Genomic DNA, 20,031 nt, shown 5'->3' on the forward strand with positions numbered 1-20,031 from the left:
CCTGCTGTCTTGAAAGACATGATTTGTAACAATTACAAGGCCAATAATCTATTGTGAAAATTGGTATTTCCAAATTGAACATCCTCTACAAATAAATTAGATTATTTTTCAAGTAAACTGCCCTAAATTAAAATTAATTTGCCATTTATAAGCCAAATTACAAAATATCCCTGAGATCATTTAGCTCCAGCAAGACCTTACATTACACAGAAAAATCTTCCAGAAACTTTGAGAATCCCTTATGTACTTTTCCTCTAAATAATTTATTCAGTTCAGCTCAGTTTAATCACTCAGTTTAATCACTCAGTCCTGTCTGACTCTTGGAGACTCCATGGACTGTAGCACTCTAGGCTTTTCTGTCCATCACCAACTCCCAGGGCTTGCTCAAACTCATATCCATGGAGTCAGTGATGCCATCCAACAATTTCATCCTCTGTTGTCCCCTTCTCCTCTCACCTTCAATCTTTCCCAGCATTAGGGTCTTTTCCAATGAGACAGTTCTTTGCATCAGGTGGCCAAAGTATTGGAATTTTCTATTCAACATCAGTCCTTCCAATGAATATTCAGGACTGACTTCCTTTAGGATTGACTGGTTTGATCTTGCAGTCCAAAGGACTCTCAAGGGGGCGGTTCTAAGATGGCGGAGGAATAGGATGGGAAGACCACTTTCTCCCTCACAAATTCCTCAAAAGATCATTTCAACGCGGAGCAAACTGCACAAAACAACCTCTGAATGCAGGCAGAGGACATCAGGCAACCAGAAAAGCAGATCACTGTCTTCGAAAACAGGTAGGAAAAAATATAAAAGATGAGAAGAGAGACAAAGGAGGTGGGGAGGGAGCTCCATCCCAGGAAGGGAAGCCCATCCCGGGAAGGGAATTCTAAGAAGAGAGGTTTCCAAACACCAGGAAACACTCTCCCTGCCGAGTCTGTGGCAAGCCTTGGAAACACAGAGGGTAACATAACAGGAAGGAAAAATAAATAACTAATTAAAACCAACAGATTACAAGCCCAACAGTAACTCCCCCAGCGGAAAAGCAGCACAGACGCCCACATCCGCCATTAGCAAGTGGGGGCAGGGCAGGGAAGCGTGGGAGGCGCGGGCTGCCGTGCTTTGTAAGAATCAGGCAGGAACGCCCCATGCATAACCAGAGCGATCGAACTTGGGCTAGCAAACCAGACTGGGGGATAGCTACCACGTGAAAAGCTCGAACATATGACACCGCCAGGACCGCACACAGAACAAAGGACAGAAACGGAAATAGCTGGCTGCAGACCATCCCCCACTGGGGACAGGCAGCCAGAGCCATAAGGGCTGGAAAGGGGCAATTGCAGCCCTGGAGAGACTTTACCTAACAAACTGCAGGCAGGCTTCTTTGCTAAGACTTCTGGGGGTGCTGGACAGTCACCATCCGCCTCACAAGGAGCACCAGCAGTACACCCAGAAAACTGAGCAGCAGAGACAGAAAAGGCGACAAGTCGCAGTGACCGTGCTCACCAAACTCCTGAACTACTCAAACCTGGGAAGGGCACAAAACGCAGTGCCAACCAAATCTGTGCCTCTGAGGGCTACCTGAGTGCCAAACCTGAGTGGCTTAGACCAGGGAGGTGCACGCAGCCTAGGGCTGGCCTCAGATGGTTCCCAGCTGAGCACCGTAGAGCCGGAGCGGTTTGTGTGCCGTGAGAAGGGACAAGCCCAGCGGGGCTGAGACACTGTGTGCCCACGACAGTGCTATTTGTTTGCAGCATCCCCCCCTCCCCACAGAGTGACTGAACTAGTGAGCCTAAAAAAAAGTGTCCACCACCGCCCCCCTGTGTCAGGACAGAATTCAGACACTGAAGAGACCAGCAAACAGAAGAAGTTAAACAGAGGGAACCGCCTTGGAAGTGACCCCACATGGCCCACAACATCAGAGAAGGGCCAGATATATCTTTACTATTTTTACAATCACTCCTTTTTTTTTTTCTTTTTTCTTCTAACTTTTTTTTAAAAATTGTTAAGTCTTCTATTTCTCCTTTAATTTTTATTTCTATAATCTACCATTACTTTTCAAAAAAAAAAAAAAAGACTCTACTTTTTTAAGGCAAACACCATATATAGTCTTTGTGTGGTTGTTGTTGTTGTTGTTGTTGTTTTTTATAATTCTTGTGTTTCTCTGTTTTTTTTTTCTTTTTTTTCTTTTCTTTCTTTCTTTTTTTTTCTTTTTTCCTTCTGCTTCTTCTCTTTAATATTGTATTTTTGAAAATCCAACCTCTACTCTAGATTTTTAATCTTTGCTTTTTGGTTTTTGTTGTCAATTTTATACATTTCAAAACTCAATTTTACCTGACAGCAAGATTACTGGCTTGACCACTCTCTCCTCCTTTGGAATCCCCTTTTTCTCCACCAGGTGGCCTCTGTCTCTCCCCCCCTCCCCCATCTCTTCTATATCCAACTCTGTGATTCTCTGTGTGTTCTAGACGGTGGAGAACACCTAAGGAACTGATTACTGGCTGAATTTGTCTCTCTCCTTTTCATTCCTCTCTCTTAGCCTCCTGGCCACCTCTGTCTACTTCCTCCCTCTCCTCTTCCCTGTATAACTCCATGAATACCTCTGAGCGGTCCAGACTATGGAGTGCACATAAGGAAGTGACTATTGACTAGCTTGCTCTCTCCTCTTCTGATCTCACCACATCTCATTCCAGTCACCTCTAACTACTCCCTCCCTCTTCTCTTCTCCATGTAACCCAGTGAACCTCTCTGGGTGTCCCTCAATGTGGAGAAACTTTTCATCTTTAACCTAGATGTTTTATCATCGGTGCTGTACAGATGGAGAAGTCTAGAGACCACTGTAAAAATAAAACCGAAAACCAAAAGCAGGAGGCTTAAGTCCAAAGCTTGAGAACATCAGAGAACTCCTGAATTCAGGGAACATTAAGCAATAGGAGCTCATCAAATGCCTCCATACCTACACTGAAACAAAGCTCCACACAAGGGCCAACAAGTTCCAGAGCAAGACATACCATGCAAATTCTCCAGCAACACAGGAACACACCCCTGAGCTTCAATATACAGGCAGCTCAAAGTTACTCCAAAACTTTAGACGTCTCATAACACATTACTGGTCACTCCACTGCACTCCAGAGAGAAGAAACCCAGCTCCACCCACCAGACCTCCAACACAAGCCTCCCTAACCAGGAAACCTTGACAAGCCACTGATACAACCCCACCCACAGTGAGGAAGCTCCACAATAAAGAGAACTCCACAAATTACCAGAATATAAAAAGGCCATCCCAAACCCAGCAATATAACCAAGATGAAGAGACAGAGGAATACTCAGCAGGTAAAGGAACAGGAGAAATGCCCACCAAACCAAACAAAAGAGGAAGAGATAGGGAATCTACCTGAGAAAGAATTCCGAATATTGATAGTGAAAATGATCCAAAATCTTGAAATAAAAATGGAATCACAGATAAATAGCCTAGAGACAAGGATTGAGAAGATGCAAGAAAGGTTTAACAAGGACCTAGAAGAAATAAAAAAGAGCCAGTATATAATGAACAATGCAATAAATGAGATCAGAAACACTCTGGAGGCAACAAATAGTAGAATAATGGAGGCAGAAGATAGGATTAGTGAAATAGAAGATAGAATGGTAGAAATAAATGAATCAGAGAGGAAAAAAGAAAAACGAATTAAAAGAAATGAGGACAATCTCAGAGACCTCCAGGACAATATGAAACGCTCCAACATTTGAATTATAGGAGTCCCAGAAGAAGAAGACAAAAAGAAAGACCAAGAGAAAATCCTTGAGGAGATAACAGTTGAAAACTTCCCCAAAATGGGGAAGGAAATAATCACCCAAGTCCAAGAAACCCAGAGAGTTCCAAATAGGATAAACCCAAGGCAAAACATCCCAAGACACATATTAATCAAATTAACAAAGATCAAACACAAAGAACAACTATTAAAAGCAGCAAGGGAAAAACAACAAATAACACACAAGGGGATTCCCATAAGGATAACAGCTGATCTCTCAATAGAAACTCTTCAGGCCAGGAGGGAATGGCAAGACATACTTAAAGTGATGAAAGAAAATAACCTACAGCCCAGATTACTGTACCCAGCAAAGATCTCATTCAAATACGAAGGAGAAATCAAAAGCTTTACAGACAAGCAAAAGCTGAGAGAATTCAGCACCACCAAACCAGCTCTCCAACAAATTCTAAAGGATATTCTCTAGACAGGAAACACAAAAAGGGAGTATAAACCCAAACCCAAAATAATAAAGTAAATGGCAACAGGATCATACTTATCAATAATTAACCTTAAACATAAATGGATCGAATGCTCCAACCAAAACGCAAAGACTGGCCGAATGGATACAAAAACAAGATCCCTCTATATGCTGCTTACAAGAGACCCACCTCAAAACAAGGGACACATACAGACTGAAAGTGAAGGGTTGGAAAAAGATATTCCATGCAAATAGAGACCAAAAGAAAGCAGGAGTGGCAATACTCATATCTGATAAAATAGACTTTAAAACAAAGGCTGTGAAAAGAGACAAAGAAGGCCACTACATAATGATCAAAGGATCAATCCAAGAAGAAGATATAACAATTATAAATATATATGCACCCAATATAGGAGCACCGCAATATGTAGGACAAATGCTAACAAGTATGAAAGGGGAAATTAACAACAACACAATAATAGTGGGAAACTTTAATACCCCACTCACACCTATGGACAGATCAACTAAACAGAAAATTAACAAAGAAACACAAACTTTAAATGATACATTAGACCAGTTAGACCTAATTGATATCTATAGGACATTTCACCCCAAAACAAAGAATTTCACCTTTTTCTCAAGTGCTCATGGAACCTTCTCCAGGATAGATCACATCCTGGGCCATAAAAATAACCTTGATAAATTCAAAAAAATCGAAATCACTCCAAGCATCTTTTCTGACCATAATGCATTAAGATTAGATCTCAATTACAGGAGGAAAACTATTAAAAATTCCAACATATGGAGGCTGAACAACACGCTTCTGAATAACCAACAAATCACAGAAGAAATCAAAAAAGAAATCAAAATATGCATAGAAACTGATGAAAATGAAAACACAACAACCCAAAACCTGTGGGACACTGTAAAAGCAGTGCTAAGAGGAAAGTTCATAGCAATACAGGCATACCTCAAGAAACAAGAAAAAAGTCAAATAAATAACCTAACTCTACACCTAAAGCAACTAGAAAAGGAAGAATTGGAGAACCCTAGAGTTAGCAGAAAGAAAGAAATCTTAAAAATTAGGGCAGAAATAAATGCAAAAGAAACAAAAGAGACCATAGCAAAAATCAACAAAGCCAAAAGCTGGGTCTTCGAAAGGATAAATAAAATTGACAGACCATTAGCCAGACTCATCAAGAAGCAAAGAGAGAAAAATCAAATCAATAAAATTAGAAATGAAAATGGAGAGATCACAACAGACAACACAGAAATACAAATGATCATAAGAGACTACTATCAGCAATTATATGCCAATAAAATGGACAACGTGGAAGAAATGGACAAATTCTTAGAAAAGTACAATTTTCTAAAACTGAACCAGGAAGAAATAGACAATCTTAACAGACCCATCACAAGCACGGAAATTGAAACTGTAATCAGAAATCTTCCAGCAAACAAAAGCCCAGGTCCAGATGGCTTCACAGCTGAATTCTACCAAAAATTTAGAGAAGAGTTAACACCTATCCTACTCAAACACTTCCAGAAAATAGCAGAGGAAGGTAAACTTCCAAACTCATTCTATGAGGCCACCATCACCCTAATACCAAAACCTGACAAAGATACTACAAAAAAAGAAAACTACAGGCCAATATCACTGATGAACATAGATGCAAAAATCCTCAACAAAATTCTAGCAATCAGAATCCAACAACACATTAAAAAGATCATACACCATGACCAAGTGGGCTTTATCCCAGGGATGCAAGGATTCTTCAATATCCGCAAATCAATCAATGTAATTCACCACATTAACAAATTGAAAAATAAAAGCCATATGATTATCTCAATAGATGCAGAGAAGGCCTTTGACAAGATTCAACATCCATTTATGATAAAAACTCTCCAAAAAGCAGGAATAGAAGGAACATACCTCAACATAATAAAAGCTATATATGACAAACCCACCGCAAACATTATCCTCAATGGTGAAAAATTGAAAGCATTTCCCCTTAAGTCAGGAACAAGACAAGGGTGCCCACTTTCACGACTACTATTCAACATAGTTCTGGAAGTTTTAGCCACAGCAATCAGAGCAGAAAAAGAAATAAAAGGAATCCAAACTGGAAAAGAAGAAGTAAAACTCTCACTGTTTGCAGATGACATGATCTTCTACATAGAAAACCCTAAAGACTCTACCAGAAAATTACTAGAGCTAATTAATGAATATAGTAAAGTTGCAGGATATAAAATCAACACACAGAAATCCCTTGCATTCTTATACACTAATAATGAGAAAGTAGAAAAAGAAATTAAGGAAACAATTCCATTCACCATTGCAACAAAAAGAATAAAATACTTAGGAATATATCTACCTAAGGAAACTAAAGACCTATATATAGAAAACTATAAGACACTGATGAAAGAAATCAAAGAGGACACTAATAGATGGAGAAATATACCATGTTCATGGATCAGAAGAATCAATATAGTGAAAATGAGTATACTACCCAAAGCAATTTACAAATTCAATGTGATCCCTATCAAGCAACCAGCGATATTTTTCACAGAACTAGAACAAATAATTTCAAGATTTGTATGGAAATACAAAAAACCTCGAATAGCCAAAGCAATCTTGAGAAAGAAGAGTGGAACTGGAGGAATCAACTTGCCTGACTTCAGGTTCTACTACAAAGCCACAGCCATCAAGACAGTATGGTATTGGCACAAAGACAGAAATATAGATCAATGGAACAAAATAGAAAGCCCAGAGATAAATCCACACATATATGGACACCTTATCTTTGACAAAGGAGGCAAGAATATACAATGGAGTAAAGACAATCTCTTTAACAAGTGGTGCTGGGAAAACTGGTCAACCACTTGTAAAAGAATGAAACTAGATCACTTTCTAACACTGCACACAAAGATAAACTCAAAATGGATTAAAGATCTAAATGTAAGACCAGAAACTATAAAAATCCTAGAGGAGAATATAGTCAAAACACTCCCGACATAAACCACAGCAGGATCCTCTATGATCCACCTCCCAGAATACTGGAAATAAAAGCAAACATAAACAAATGGGACCTAATTAAAATTAAAATTAAAAGCTTCTGCACAACAAAGGAAACTATAAGCAAAGTGAAAAGACAGCCTTCCGAATGGGAGAAAATAATAGCAAATGAAGCAACTGACAAACAACTAATCTCAAAAATATACAAGCAACTTATGCAGCTCAATTCCAGAAAAATAAACGAGCCAATCAAAAAATGGGCCAAAGAACTAAATAGGCATTTCTCCAAAGAAGACATACGGATGGCTAACAAACACATGAAAAGATGCTCAACATCACTCATGATTAGAGAAATGCAAATCAAAACCACAATGAGGTACCACTTCACACCAGTCAGAATGTCTGTGATCCAAAAATCTGCAAGCAATAAATGCTGGAGAGGGTGTGGAGAAAAGGGAACACTCCTACACTGTTGGTGGGAATGCAAACTAGTACAGCCACTCTGGAGAACAGTGTGGAGATTCCTTAAAAAATTGCAAATAGAACTGCCTTATAACCCAGCAATCCCACTGCTGGGCATACACACTGAGGAAACCAGAATTGAAAGAGACACATGTACCGCAATGTTCATCGCAGCACTGTTTATAATAGCCAGGACATGGAAACAACCTAGATGTCCATCAGCAGATGAATGGATAAGAAAGCTGTGGTACATATACACAATGCAGTATTATTCAGCCATTAAAAAGAATACATTTGAATCAGTTCTGATGAGATGGATGAAACTGGAGCCGATTATACAGAGTGAAGTAAGCCAGAAAGAAAAACACCAATACAGTATACTAACATATATATATGGAATTTAGAAAGATGGCAATGATGACCCTGTATGCAGGACAGCAAAAAAGACACAGATGTGTATAGTGGACTTTGGGACTCAGAGGGAGAGGGAGAGGGTGAGATGATTTGGGAGAATGGCATTGAAACATGTATAATATCATGTAAGAATCGAATTGCCAGTCTATGTCCAATGCAGGATACGGCACGCTTGGGGCTGGTACACGGGGATGACCCAGAGAGATGTTGTGGGGAGGAGGGTGGGAGGGGGATTCATGTTTGGGAACGCATGTACACCCATGGTGGTTTCATGTCAATGTATGGCAAAACCAATACAGAATTGCAAAGTAAAAAAATAAATAAATAAATAAAAATAAATAAATAAATTTAAAAAAAAAAAAAAGAAAAGGACTCTCAAGAGTCTTCTCCAACACTAGTTTAAAAGCATCAATTCTTCAGGGCTCAAGAGCCTTCTCTTTGGCCCAACTCTTCCATCCATACATGACTACTGGAAAAGACCTTTGTTGGCAAAGTAATGTCTCTGCTTTTTAATATGCTGTCTAGGCTGATAGATTTTCTTCCAAGGAGTAAGTGTCTTTTAATTTCATGGCTGCAATCACCATCTGCAGTGATTTTGGAGCCCTACAAAATAAAGTCTGTCACTGTTTCCATTGTTTCCCCACCTCATCTATTTGCCATGAAACAATGCAACCAGATGCCACTATCTTGGTTTTTTGAATGCTGAGTTTTAAGCCAGCTTTTTCACTTTCTGCTTTCACTTTCATCAAGAGGCTCTTTAGTTCCTCTTCACTTTCTCCCATAAAGATGGTGTCATGTGTGTATCTGAGGTTATTGATATTTCTCCTGGCAATCTTGATTCCAGCTTGTGCTTCATCCAGTCTGGCATTTTGCATGATGTACTCTGCATATAAGTTAAATAAGCTGAGTGGCATATACAGCCTTGACATACTCCTTTCCCAATTTGGAACCAGTCTGTTGTTCCATGTCTGGTTCTAACTGTTGCTTCTTGATCTGCATGCAGATTTCTCAGGAGGCAGGTAAGGTGGTCTGGTACTGCCATTTCTTGAATAATTTTCCACATTTTGTAAACAATTTTGTAAATCATTTATAAAAAAGCTAAATAAGACATATACTGTCACTGCTCCCTAAGGCACATGGTGTTTACACTTCTTTATTTAGAAAAGTGCCTACTTATTCCTAACCTATCCTCTTGCCTCTAAACTAGTTTTGTATTCATGACAAAACAGTGCCTTGGATCTCAGGTTTTTTTAGATTTTAATACATTTTGGTACATAATTTTATCAATGATTTTTTTTTTGAATCTCAGTAGTTATATCCACTGAATGCATTTTACTGACATGGTTTCATGACTTTTTTGCTCCCCTTAAAAGATTTCATGGCATACCTTTTATGGTTTACTTACATACCTTTTTATGAGACCCTGGAACTAATGCACTGATATTTTGTCTGCTAATATTCATTGAGATCTCCCCTTATTACATAATCTATTAATTTTCTTGGAATGCTATTGGATTTTATTGTCAAATTCAGAGTATCTTATTCCAAAATTCTTTGAATAAGAACATTACCTTAATCATCCATAGTGATTTGCACATTATAGGAAAACATCTTCCTTTTAATGCATTCCAACCAAATGTTTATTTTAAGGACTAATTTTTTTCTTACTTTTTATGTGTTTCCTTATAACTCAGAGCTGGACATGTCCAAAATGCTTACAGTATTATTTCACTGAATATTCAATATCTTTCATAGGTCCCATGCAAGGTATTTTCTTTTTTGCCTATCCTGAAAGCAGGAAAACCCCATCAAGAATTGATGGAGACAAAAAAAAAAAAATAGGGCTATTTGGCATATCCTTAGCCTCCTAGTCACTATTCAACTCACATGGGTGGCATGTCAGATATCAGCAGAAATGTAGTCAGTCTCACAATATCAAACACAAGCATAAATTCTGTATTATAATGCATATTGCAAACCTACAGAGTAAGCAAAAAACAGTGGCACACAATTCACTTCACACAATGTCCTTGATTCTCAAAAACAAAGCTAAAGTATTTTTATCATTCACTTAAAAGAAACAGAACAAAGGACACCTGCACTTGGGTGTTTGTTATGCTCTTTTCCTCATATCTACATCTGAGGGAGGCAGGTTCATACACATAGTTCCTGGGTCAACTTCCATTGCTTTCACTGGTTGACTACATCTGTAGTTATATGTTTATTTATCTAACTAATTTCTTATTCCTGCCCTTCACTTTATCTGATACTCTGCAAAAGGGATTACACAACATGACTTATCCACAGATAAATCATTTTGGTTTCTTGTTCCTCCAGCTTTCCCCACAAGCTCTGTCTTGCTTAAATCACACTGCCATAGAAACCGCTACACCACCACCTCTGCCTCCTTCTTTCTGAGCCCCCCAATTTTCTGGGAATGGTAATTCATTTATTAAAAAATGAAATAGAATAAAAACATCTGGCCATTTAAAAATTAACAGAATCCAGTAAGGTGACCCTAAGAGTCTGGGTCTTCACTAGAGGATGGGTGAAGAGGTTGCTTTCCATCAGCTCTGCAGTGTAGGTTCCTCAGATGAGAGCAAAAAGTCAGTAATAATCACCATTATGGAATAACACTTCAAGCTCATGTATCTTCCAAACCAGCAATTCTCAACCTTTCTGGCACCAGGGACCAGTTCCGAGGAAGACAATTTTTTCACAGACCGGAGGTGGGGGATCATTTCAAAATGATTCAAGCACATTGTATTTATTGCACACTTTATTTCTATTATTATTACATCAGCTCCACCTCAGACCATCAGGCTTGAGGACCCCTGCTCTAAACAATAAAAATCCTTCCCAGATTCTGGTTGCAGTTTGGCTTCAAGCAGAGAATCATTGTTAAAGGTTACCGTATGCTTTTACGTCTTCTTCAGTATTTAAGGATATTTTGGGATGCTGAGAAATGATATTCAAGCAGAAAATTGAGTGGGTGATTTTTGACATAGAACTTGGATGACACCTAAAATGTCAACCAGGCAGAGACGCAAGAAAAGTGAGAACATTCCAGACAAAAAAAAAAAAGACACTGTGAGCAGAGGAGGAAAAACACCAAGTAGTATTAGGAAGATTAAAAGAACGTCTGACTGCAATGTAACTATATATGGGGGACTAACGAAAATAAGGATAAAAACATTGCTGCCATGTCACAATGTATCTTATAGAGATTGTGTGTGTGTGTATGTGTGTGTGTGTGTGTGTGTGGCAGTAATAAGAAGCCATTAAAACTTGGGGAACAAGTGTCATGATCAGAGATGGGCTTTTGAAATCCAAATCTGACAACTGTCTTATGATGCCTGGGCTAGGGAGAGGCTGGAGACAGTTCATATGGTAAAATATTGGGGTTGCTAAAAGGCTATGAGGTATAAAAAAGGATAATGTTTTGGAGAAAAAAAACAATCGATTGATACTTTATTTCCCATAGATCTTTTTGCTCTGTGAGTTTTCACCTATTGAGTAATAGAGGGCAGACAGGTACTGCCTAGTTAGAACGAAGGAATCACTGCTCAACTTTGTGTTTCAAACAGAAATAAATTTCTGATCCAGTTTAGATTTATTAGTGCTTTTGTTCATTTTCTCTGGGAATTGATTGGGCAGGTAGCCTGCAAAACATATTTTAGGTTTATATGCTCAGATTTTCTAAGGGTTTGTGTCTACCAGACATACTTTAGCAATTGTAGCCCTATGTATCTTTTCAAGAAGGCTGTGATATTTCTCTTGTTTTTCTACTCCAAATCTGACATTTTCTTTTAAAGGAAGTTTGTATTGGCTCACTCTTACCTTGTTATTCAGAAACAGAGCTTCTGAGAGCTCTGCTCCCCAGAGAGCAATAGATCAATGTGGAAGCTCACATTTGTTTGAATGTATGTCAGGTAATCATACTACAGCCTCCAACTATTGACTGGGCAAAGAGAAAGCAAAATATCCTGATATTTTCCATTGGAATCACACATCCTCAGGATATTTTTGCAATACAATGAAAGCATGTGTCTTTCACTTGTTTTCAAAAATCAACTTGTTAATCTATGACCCGTAAAAATGAATCATGGTTTGGATGGTCATTATACTTGTTAGGCTTTCTTTAGCATTCTGCTGCTTTATTTCTATGTTGTAATTTTCCCACGAGATGTTGCTCATCTCTATGCTGCCAGCTTTTCTAAATATGCTTTACTTAAATATTTTGATATATACTAACACTACTGCATTCATGTTTACATATACCCAAAATGGAAAACTAAAAGATGACTAATAATAGACTATACAAAACAGAGCAGAATTAATAAAACATGAGATTTTGTACTCTTTTGGATTCCCAAGGCCAAGTTTAAAGGCTCAATTATCAGCCTGTTGATTTTCCTTTGATATGATATAATTATTAATAATATTTAACTAATACTTTACTAATGCCTTGTAACTTTCTAAAACACTTTCATATGCACTGTTGTATCCTCATGATAGCCCTTTGTAGTATATTCTATTTGTTTTCCCCTCCACTTATTGAAACCCCAGTGAGATTAAGTTATTTTTCCCTGCTTATAATTAAAAATGTGAGGCTGGAACATTTCCTTCTCTCTCTGGCTGTATGTGAACTCGTTCCCTGAGAGGCAACATCAGATTGCATCTGGACCTCAGAGTATCTCATCCTTGACCTTAGGGGCATCACTTGTTCCGAAATCTTTCTCCCATCAGCTGCCTCACAATCACATCTCCTGGTCACACGGGGGCTGGTCAGGTGGGTAGCCAGAGAGAAGAATCATCTCCTTGCACATTAAAAAAAAATCACATGGAATCGGGAATATCATCTTCATGCACAGCATCCTGCCTGCTTATTTGTTACAGGAGTGAAAGCATCTCTTCAGCTTTTATGCAAAATGAAAGGATCATTATGAACACCAATTTAAATTAGAGTAGGCAGAGTAAATCTGCAAAAGACCAAAAAAAAAAATTAATCACCTGTGGCAACTGTCATTTGAAGTTATCCTTCCCTCATTCCACTCCAGCTCATCCACATGAACACAAAGAGAGATTATATTGTTTACTGGTATCAAACTGCAGAAATTGGCTTGCCTTAGGCATCTCTAGCCCGGACTCCAAGCCGCCACAAATATCAATTTGGAATGCAGCTTCAGCACTGGTGGAAAAGCTGTCACCGGCAAGTCTAAAATACTGAGAGTGCTGAGCTACTGACATTGCTAAAGATGATCATGAAGACATTTATCCAGCCTCTCCTGCCCCATCTTCGCCCAGCCCTTCAGAAACTTATGTCAAGTGTGACAAGCTAGGTGATGAATGGATAGGAAGTTGACAGGTGACGACAGGCGGCTGAGTAAGTGAAATTCTTCATCGTTAATTCTTGTGGTTTTACCTTTCTGACACAATGAACTGATATTAGAATGTGTGACTAAATAAACCATATTGAGAAAAGTCATTCACTAAAACATAAGAGTCCAGGATGGGAAGCCATGCTCTCATTTCTGTCAAGCTTCTGGATTTTTGAGATAGGCTCCATAATCAAGTGTGTGTTATTTAGAGTTAAGTGAGATGATTAGCTATGCTGTTTTTCTTGGGAACATATATCCAGAGAACTTCGCTTAAAATCATGAGTCAGAAAAATCCCTTTTCTCATAAATCTCTTCTAGACTAAAACAGAAGTCAGCTCATTGGAATTTTGATTCATGAGTGAAAGAGAAGGGTTTCATGGTTATTGCTTTGTTCTATTGATGCCCATGAAATGCGGGTGACTGCCTGACACATCCTAGTTCAAAGCAGTTGAAAATAATTTTAACTTTTGTTTCAAGAGGCTTAAGAGTTATTGGATTAAAAGAAATTGGACCGAAACAAGTAATTTTTTTAAACACAAGCCACTAAACAGCCTAGAGACAATGAACTTTAAGGCCCGAAGCAGGTCATTTAGCATAAAGCAGTGCCTTCTCTGGAGGTGCTTTCTTCTTATATATACACTGAGAAACAGATGCTATTATTAGCTCCTGAATTTCCTTAGAGGTCTTTATATATATTGCAGTTAGCAACTAATAGCAATGCATGTTTTACCTTCACCTCTAGATCACAGTCAGGATCACTGCAGACATAGGAAATGATAAGGTTGCAACTCCACTCTTTAAAGTGGGGAGGAAAATTTCATGATTCAAGTTCAAGAATATGAACTCCTATTCTTGGTAATATTTCATAGTCTTTTTGAGACCTTAAGGAAAGAATATTCTTAAATTTAGTAATAATGGAGTGGTGAGTAGAAGAAATTCTTATTTTTTTTCTCCTTTTTAAACACAGTTTATGATTGCAGGTATTTTTTATTTGAATATTTCTGTTCTATTTGAATTATATTTTTAAATTATTAATAGTGCCCTAGGAAAATCAACGTTTAACTCTTCTCTTTTTTCCTGATATGACACAATTACTTAGTCACGTGCTGATTCTTTTTGCTCTAGGAATTTTACTTTTCTGTAATGTCTTAAATATCTTATTACATTAATATTTATCAGCTCTCTACATTATGTTCTCTTTTGTTATTATTTAAAATAAAATAATCTATTAAATTAAATGGGTATAAGATAATTTCACAAAAATCTACTGCATTTTTATATACCACAACCAGTCAATTAGAATATATCAATTTTTGAAAGTATCATGCATTGACAAAAGTATCAACAATAAAAAATAAAGTAACTAGGAATAAATCTAACCAAAAATGTACAAGTCTTACATGCAGAAAAACATAAACTCTTATTGGAAGTCTTTAAAGGGGGCCTAAATAGCTGGAGTGATATTCTGTTTATGGATGGGAAGATTCAAATCACAAAGATATCTCTTCCCCCACCCTGAATTGTAGATTCCATATAGTTCTGACCAAAACTCTAACAGATATAAACAATAAACTTGACCCATTAATTCAAAAATTTATGAAACAATGGCTAAGAATAGCCTCAATATTCAAAAGAAATTTCTAAAGAAGTAAACTATTCGAGGCAATTGCCCTCACAAATACTATGCCTTATTATAAATCTATAGCAATGAAGACAAGGCAAGAACAACCCAAAATAAGCCCATGCATTTATAGAGATTTACTGAATGTCAGAGATGGCATTGCAGCTCAGGGGGAACAAGATAAGACTTTCAACACGTAGAGCTAGGGAAACTGGCTACCCATATGGGAAAGAATTCAGATCCCTGCCTTATACCATATATAAAAACCTGTTTCTAATTAAAGAATGAGCTGCGGAAGCCAAAGTTTTACAAAATTAAGGAACTAAAAAGAAGCTGTGTTTATACTCTCAGGGAATACATTCTTAAAATTAAGGACTTCTATTCTCAAAAGATCATGGAAAATAAAGTCAAAAATTGGTGGATAATATGGGTAACATCGGAGAAGGCAATGGCACCCCATTCCAGTACTCTTGCCTGGAATATCCTATGGACAGAGGAGCCTGGTAGGCTGCAGACCATGGGGTCACTAAGAGTCAGACACTTCTGAGCGACTTCACTTTCACTTTTCACTTTCATGCATTGGAGAAGGAAATGGCAACCCACTCCAGTGTTCTTGCCTGGAGAATTCCAGGGACGGGGGAGCCTGGTAGGCCATCTATGGGGTCGCACAGAGTTGGACACTACTGATGTGACTTAGCAGCAGCAGCAGCATGGGTAACGTATAAACAATAGAAGATCTGATTCGGGGACCACAGGGAACTACCACTGCTCAACAGAAAGACAAACAAGCCAACAGGAGAGTGGGCAACAAACTTGAATAGACATTTTGCAGAAAACACATAAGGTACATTAAAAACAAAAATACTAAGCCACAATGTCTGGTAGAAGAATGTAAATGAAAACCACAACTTAATTTTAACAGATCTTCACTTAGATTGGCAAAGATTAAGAAGTATGCTAATACAAAGTTGTTGAGGATGTGGTGAGAATATAAACTGAGACAACCATTTTGACATTATCTCCTAAATCTGAACATTTGCAAATCCTGATTCAGCAATTCCACATTCATGTACATATCCTCAGATTTCAACTTATCACACCAAGAAGTATGCAAAAATATATTCACTGTAGCAATTTCCATAATACCAAAATGGAAAACCACCTAAATGTGCTTCTATAAGATAATGGATAAACAAATCCTGTCATATTCACCGAATGAGCTGTTACAGAGAAGTCACAATAAACTGTACCCACATAAAATAATACAAATGAAATTTGTATACATAGTGATGAATGAAAAAGGCATTCACAAGTTAAAAAACATATTATGCACTTTTATAAACATCCAAAACAAGCATGACTAAGTAATATCTTTGTGCATATATATATATGCACATGCAGGAGAACATCATACAACAGGAAAAAGACCAATGTGAACTTGAGGATGGCAGATGCCTTTGGTGGGGAATCAAGGGGGTGAGATGATATGATAAGGAGCACATAGGTAGCTGTAACAGTATTGGTCATGTTCAACATTTTTGGTCTGTGGATAGGTTCATTTTAGGATTGCATCTCTTTGGTAGGCACATAAATTGCATAGTTTTTAAATGAGGGGAGAGAAGAACAAAGGGGGAGAGAAATCCGACTAAAGACCATGACAGGTCTACCTTGGAAATATTAAACATTTGGTTCCAGACCATTGCAGTAAAAGTGGATATTGGCAAGTCTCACAAATTTTGGGCTTCCCAATACATATAAACATTATTTTTACATTATATTGTAGTCCATTAAGTATGCAATAGCATTGTGTCTAAACAAAGTATACATACCTTGATTTAAAATTGTTTTATTGTTAAGAAATGTCTAGCATCATCTGAGCCTTCAGTTAGTTGTAATCTTTTTGCTGGAGGTGGGTCTTGCATGGATATTGATGACTACTGCTGATGAGCTCAGTGGTTGCTGAAGGCTGGTGTTGCTGTGGCAATTTCTTAAAATAAGACAGCAATGAAGTTTGCCACATCAATTGACTCTTCCTTTCATGAACAATTTCTCTGTAGAATGCAATGTTGTTTGACAGCATTTTACCCACAGTAGAACTTCTTTCAAAACTGGAATCAATCCTCTCAAATCCTGCTGCTGCTTTATGAATTAAGCTTATGTAATATTCTAAGTCCTTTGTGGTCATTTCTACAAACTTCATAGCACCTTCACCAGTAGATTCTGTCTCAAGAAATCATGTTCTTTGCTCATCCATAAGAAGCAGCTACTCATCTGTTTAATTTTTATCATGTCATTGCAGCAATTCAGTCACATCTTCAGGCTCCACTTCTAATTCTAGTTCTCTTGCTATTTCCACCACATCTGCAGTTACTTTCTCCAAGGAGGTCTTGAACCCCTCATAGTCATCTATGAGGGTTGGAATCAACTGTTTTCCAAACTCCTGTTCGTGTTGATATTTGGACCTCTTCCCATGAATCATGGTTGTTCTTCACTTCACTTCAGTTCAGTTCAGTCGCTCAGTCGTGTCCGACTCTTTGAGACCCCATGAACTGCAGCATGCCAGGTCTCCCTGTCCATCACCAACTCCCGGAGTTCACTCAGACTCATGTCCATCAGTTGGTGATGCCATCCAGCCATCTCATCCCCGGTCATCCCATTCTCTTCCTGCTCCCAATCCCTTCCAGCATCAGAGTCTTTTCCAATGAGTCAACTCTTCGCATGAGGTGGCCAAAGTACTGGAGTTTCAGCTTTAGCATCATTCCTCCCAAAGAACACCCAGGGCTGATCTCTTTCAGAATGGACTGGTTAGATCTCCTTGCAGTCCAAGGGACTCTAAAATGGTGAACCCTTTCCAGAGGTTTTCAGTAAACTTTACCCAAATACATCTGAGGAATTACTATGGCAGCTATAGCCTTTTGAAATGGATTTCTTATATAATATGACTTGAAAGTTGAAACTTCTCCATGATCCATGGGGTACAAAATGAACAGTTTTAGAAGGCATGAAAGCAACATTAATCTTGTTGTAAATCTCCATTAGAGCTCTTGGCTGACCAGGTGAATTGTCAATAAGCAGTAATATTTTGATAGGAATCTTTCTTCTGAGTGGTAGGTCTCACCAGTGGGCCTAAAATTTTCAGTAAACCATGTTGTAAACAGATGTGCTGTCATCCAGGTTTCGTGGTTCCATTTATAGAGCACAGGCAGAGTAGATTTTGAGTAGTTCTTAAGAGCTCCACTATTTTCAAAATGATAAATGGTCATTGGCTTCAACAAGTCACCAGCTGTATTTGTCACTAACAATAGATGAGCCTGTCGTTTGAAGCTTTGAAGCTAAGCCTTAACTTCTCCTCTCTAGCTATGAAAGTCCTAGATGGCATCTTTTCCCAATATCAGGCTGTTTCATCAACACTGAAAATCTGTTGTGTTGTGTAGCCACTTACTTTAAACATCCTAAGCAGAACTGAGTAACTTGCTTTGGCTTTTGCATTAGCATTTGCTGCTTCGACTTCCACTTTTACATTATGGAGATGGCTTCTTTCCTTAAATCTCATAAACCAATCTCTGTTAGCATCAAACTTTTCTTCTGCACCTTCTGCACCTCTCTCAGCCTTCATAGAGAGTTAAAGAGAGTCAGAGCCTTGCTCTGGATTAGCTTTTGGCTTAAGGGAATGTTGTGGCTGGTTTGATCTTCTACTCAGACCACCAGAACTTCTCCATATCAGCCATAAGGCTACTTTGCTTCCTTATCATCATGTTCACTGGAGTAGAACTTTTAATTTCCTGTAAGAACTTCTTTCATTCACAACTTGGCTAACTGTTTGGTACAAGAGGCCTAGCTTTGGGCCTATCTCAGCTTTTGACATGCCTTCCTCACTCAGTTCAGTTTAGTTCAATTCAGTCACTCTGTCGTGTCTGACTTTTTGCAACCCCATGAACCACAGCACGTCAGGCCTCCCTGTCCATCACCAACTCCTGGAGCCCACCCAAACTCATGTCCATTGAGTCAGTGATGCCATCCAACCATCTCACCCTCTGGCATCCCCTTCTCCTCCTACCATCAATCTTTCCCAGCATCAGTCTTTTCAAATGAGTCAGCTCTTTGCATCAGGTGACCAATGTATTGGTGTTTCAGCTTCAACATCAGTCCTTCCAATGAACACCCAGGACTGATCTCCTTTAGGATGGACTGGTTGGATCTCCTTGCAGTCCAAGGGACTCTTAAGAGTTCCACAGTTCAAAAGCATCAGTTCTTCAGTGCTCAGCTTTCTTTATAGTCCAACTCTCACATCCATACACGACCATTGGAAAAACCATAGCCTTGACTAGACAGACCTTTGTTGACAGAGTAATGTCTCTGCTTTTTAATATACTATCTAGGTTGGTCAAAACTTTCCTTCCAAAGAGCAATCGTCTTTTAATTTCATGGCTGCTCTCACCATCTGCAGTGATTTTGGAGCCCAGAAAAATAAAGTCAGCCACTGTTTCCACTGTTTTCCCATCTATTTGCCATAAAGTGATGGGACCAGATGCCATGATCTTAGCTTTCTGAATGTTGAGGTTTAAGCCAGTTTTTTCGCTCTCTTCTTTCCCTTTCATCAAGAGGCTCTTTAGTTCTTCTCTACTTTGCTTAATCATTTCTAGCTTTTAGTTTAAAGTGAGAGATGTGTGACTCTTCCTTACATGTGAACATTTAAAGGCCATTTTAAAGCTATTAATTGGCCTAATATTTGTGTCTTAGGGGATAGGGAGGCCAGAGGAGAGGTGCAGAGACAGGAAACACACATTGGTGGGGCAGTCAGAACACAAACAACATTTATCAGTTAAGTTCCCTGTCTTAACTGGGAGCGTCTGTTGGCACCCAAAACAATTACAAGTGCAATATCAAAGACCATGAATCACAGGTTATTGTAAAAAAT

The 20,031-nt window shown here is 38.4% G+C and overlaps 1 pseudogene; it reads right to left on the minus strand.

The window, feature by feature from the left end:
* Positions 1-16,948: 16,948 nt before the first annotated feature.
* LOC120862666 lies at positions 16,949-19,816 on the minus strand (annotated as a pseudogene).
* Between the last annotated feature and the right edge of the window lie 215 nt (positions 19,817-20,031).

This window comes from Oryx dammah, unplaced genomic scaffold (assembly GCF_014754425.2).
Source record: "Oryx dammah isolate SB20612 unplaced genomic scaffold, SCBI_Odam_1.1 HiC_scaffold_4, whole genome shotgun sequence".
NCBI classification, from domain to species: Eukaryota; Metazoa; Chordata; class Mammalia; order Artiodactyla; family Bovidae; genus Oryx; species Oryx dammah.